The sequence below is a fragment of the Vombatus ursinus genome, unplaced genomic scaffold (genome assembly GCF_900497805.2).
Source record: "Vombatus ursinus unplaced genomic scaffold, bare-nosed wombat genome assembly UNPS02011334.1, whole genome shotgun sequence".
Lineage (NCBI taxonomy): Eukaryota > Metazoa > Chordata > Mammalia > Diprotodontia > Vombatidae > Vombatus > Vombatus ursinus.
In genome coordinates this window covers 718814-723273 of record NW_020951112.1, presented here as the reverse complement: position 1 = coordinate 723273, position 4460 = coordinate 718814, and positions in this window count along the sequence as shown.

Genomic DNA, 4460 nt, shown 5'->3' with positions numbered 1-4460 from the left:
GTTTCCTTATCTGTAAAAATGAGCTGGAGAAGTAAATGGCAAACCACTCCAGTATGTCTGCCAAGAAAACCCCAAATAGGGTAACAGTCAGACAGGACCAAAATGGAAACAACCGAACAACAACAACATATATCAAGCCAGTTAACTTAATGTCCTCAGACAATTCTCTAAAACCATAAATTACGGGCAGGTGCTGATTTATACTGGTAGAGGAGGTTTCCTCACTAGTAATTCTCTTCATTGATGACATCATAGATCTAGTTTAAAAAAGTACCAGACACTGTTCAGTATTAGTGCTACAGAGACAAAAAAGAAAATGAGCAAGCAAGATGAACTCCATGAAATATCCCATCCCTTTGAGCTCCATCCAACCTAAGGTGTATTTTCTTTTCTTTTTTTTTTTTTTTTGGTAAGGCAATTGGAGTTAAACTTGCCCAAGGTCACACAGCTAGTACGTGTCAAGTGTTTGGTCTGAGGCCGTATTTGAACTCAGGTCCTCCTGACTTCAGGGCCAGTGCTCTATCCACTGCGCCACCTAGCTGCTCCCAATTAAGGTGTACTTTCCATGAACAATTTTGATCTGTCCCCCAATACTCAAATGCTCTGGTGAATCTTTGAGCTGTCCATTGGAATAGTGAGTATCCAGTAGCTACCATACATTTTCCATTAAGGTTTTCAGAGCACTCTAGAGATGTTATCTCAACTGAACTTAATTTTTATTATTAATTAATGACAAAAACCAAATGGATTCTCAGGCCTGACTTTCAATGAAGGGTCATAAGGTACTTTCACAGATTCATTGGAGAATTAGAGTATTACACATTGCTTTGAGGAATGCAGGACACGTTACAAAAACTTCCTTGAACCTAATTTTTTTGTTATTTTTATATAGTAGTAAAAAGTAATTGAATATGTAAGAGTGCATTTCAGTGAAGAAACAGAAAGCACCTTCACAGATGCATTGGACTATTTCACAGTTGGAATTTACAAGATACCTTAAGGTTTGTAGAGAACTTTATTGATGTCTCATTGGAACCCTGTTTATATAAAGATAATAGTAATAATAATAATAATAGTTGGTCATATACATATTAGCACCTTTAGCAAAGTATGAGGAAACATTTTCCAAACCTAAAAGCACAAAATCTGAAATCTCCCCTGAAAAACAGATCACAGGCCACCTGAGGGTACCCCACAGTCACCCTATTTTTGAATTCAGGAGCTCTACTTCCAAGTCCCTTGTGATTAATTCTAGACAAGGGTGCCCAGTTAAAAACAGTCACTAGTTTTTGATTTTGTCTAAATGAAATCAATTCACCTTTTCGTTTTCACCTTTTAATAGAAAAGAAGTGATTTCTCTTCTCCTCCCCCGCAGCCCAACTCCCTGAATATGAGCTCATTCAAACTTGTACTCTCCTTTATTTCTCCAACACATAGGTCACAAGGGGAAGTGCTGGGAGAAAAATTTCAAAAAGATTTCAGAAAGCACAATTCTTTTGCCTGCTGCAAAATTATTCTAATGAAAAGATTTTTTTTAGGTGGGGGGAGGAAGGACAATTAAGGTCCACCTCCTTTGCTCAAATTAAAGAAAAAAAAAGCAGTGTAATGAAAACTCTGACTCCTTCCTCTAATTTTACAAGTTCAATGGTAATCTAAGCATGCCATTCATTTACAGAAACCATTAATTTTCCTATGTGGCTGAAAGTAGATGGCCTCAGCTTTCATTCTCCTACTTTTCCCCCTCGCTTACTCTTTGTGTGTGCACCTGCTCAGACCCCTTTAGCATCCCATCTGTAAAACTTTGGGTAATCCTCTGGCACTAACCCTGGTGTGATAATACGTGGGTTATTCAGCGGCCTAATTACAAAGGACAACACAGATAAAACATTTCAGCCTCTGTTCTTTAAGGGCCCACTGGCCGATTTTGCCAAGATCCTAGGTGAACGTTCTCCAAAACTTGCTGGAATTAAAACTAATCTTAATTTGTCCAATAACACAAAACTCTGGGGCCTTAGAGCAAGCTCTTTTGTTCTCTGGGATGGATGCCACGTTCCTTTCTCCTCCACTACCCTTCCCTTTCCTAAAAGTGCCACTTACCATCTATTTGCTTTTTTAGATCATAGTGAATTAAAATAAGTATATTTTGAAAGTAAAGTTATTAATTATAATAAATAAAACTCCTGGCACATAGGCCCTTGGGATCATAGGTGTACAGTTGGAAGGGGTCTCAGAGGCATTTAATCCAATGCCTTCATATTATAGAGACAGAAACAGGGACTCAATGAGGTTAATTCTAAAGGGCTCAGTGAAAGATGGAAGTACTGTCAGAAGTGGGATTTGAACTCAGCTCCCTATAACACCTAACTTAATAAATGCTTGTTGAATTAAATTGAATCATAAATGATTCATGATACAGTGGATAGAGGATCTTGCCTGGGAGTCAGGAAGATCAAAATCCACTAACATACTAACTAGAGCAACCTTGCTAAGTGAATTAACTTTTTGGTGCCCTATACAACTTGAAAACCATCTCACTCTTCTCTAGTTAGTTATGAAGTTGATAGAGGGATGAACCTGAAGTCAGGAAGACTTGAGTTCAAATCTGGGCTTAGACATTTGCTAGCTGTGTGACCCTGGGCAAGCCATTTAACCTTTGTCTGCCTCACTTTCTCAACTCTAAAATGGGAATAGCAATAATAGCATTTACCTTGAAGTGTTGTTGTGAAGATCAAATGAAGTATTATTTGTAAAAAGCACCTAGCATGGTGCCTGGCATACAGTAGATTCCCCTTATCCTTTCACTGTACCCTTTGGAATATCTATTCTATTGTTTATAAATGTTTGTTGAATTAAGTAAGTTACAAGAAGAGGCAACATGGTGTCATGGATAGAATTGGTCACTGAATTAGGCAGAGATGGAGTCAAGTCCTGACTTTGACACATATTGTCTATGCTATCCCAGGCAAGTTACTAAGCCCCTCAGTGCCCCTAGGAAACTCTTTCAAGAGCAGGTGCCAATTTACATCGTTGAAGGGAGCTTCTTTGGATTTTCTACATGGATGAGGTCACAGATCTAAATGCACTTTCCTTTCCCAACCCCTCAAATAAAAAGCTCATATCCTTAAGATCATTAGAAATTCCTCACCCTTGGTTGGTGTAGAGGACAGAGTGATGGATTATAGTCAGGAGGACCCAAACTTGATCCTGCCTCAGACACTAACTAATGTCCAGCCCTAACCCATACCAGCCTGAACCATGGGCAAGGGCCACTAGTAAGTATCTGAAGTGGGATTTGAACTCAGGTTTTCCTAATTCCAAATCCAGCACTCTTAACCACTATGATACCTAATTGCCTACAATTTGATGATCTTTTTCAGAGCAAAGCTAGCAAGCCTTGCCCTGGATCCTGGAAAATGGTTCTACTGTCACGGTGTAAGTGAATGTAGATCATCAAGCTTGGAAACTTCCTGAGGGGTCAATGGGAGAAATACATTTTATTGACTTGGGTACGAGCAAAGAAAAACAAGCCTGGTTGATTCTGCTGGCTTCAGATGGGTGAGCAAGGGGCTTAGTTCTAATTAGTGGCAGGCCTCACTGGGACATTGCCTCAGTACAGATAAGCCTCCCTCTGTCTGAGGACTTAACTGAACCCCTTTGATCTAGAAATCTGGATTTCTGGCACCGAGAGAAAGTCTTGTGAATGCTCTGGTACTTCCTGATGGGGAGGGGGAAGAACAGCATCTCTCTAGTGTGTTTGGGGGAGCTGAAGGGGGAGGGGGAGGTTCAGAAAGTCCTGGAAAACCTCCATGCCATGTTGTTCCCAATTCTTTTCTCCTTGAGCTTGGAACCTGGGGGGTATTTAGAGGGAAACTTAATACATATGTTTCTGATTCCCTTACGCCTGCCTTCATCCAAAACGGTGTTTTGTAAGAGAGATCTGATATCCAAGATGCCTTCTGAGTCTTCTCTCTCTAAGTCCTTTATTTTTGCATCGTGAAATCACTTTTTCTTTTTTTTTTCTGAGCTCTCAGCAGAGTTTGAGGCCAGGAAGGCTTAATTTTAGTTCTAAAGGTCACACTATCAAAGTCAGGACAAAACCTAAAATTGGCAAAAACATCTTTTATCCCCCTTCCCATTACCATCTGTTCTAATTCTGATGAAAGCCCCAGTAATGCCCATCTGAAGTCATGCTCCATGAGAGAAAGTGATGAGCTAAGTGTCACCGATGAGCCTGGAAGAATGTAAGCTCCTTGAGGGCAGAAGCTATTTTGTGCTTGACCCTTGCCCTCTAATAACTAAGATTAGTTTTTTTAGCTTTCTAAGTAGCGTCATATCATCTCTAAAAAGTGATCATTTCTTTTCTTCCTCACCCGTGCTTATTCCTTCAGTTTCTTTTTCTTGCCTTCTTGCTACAGCTAGCATTTCTAGCACCATTTCAAACAATAACAGTGATAATGGAC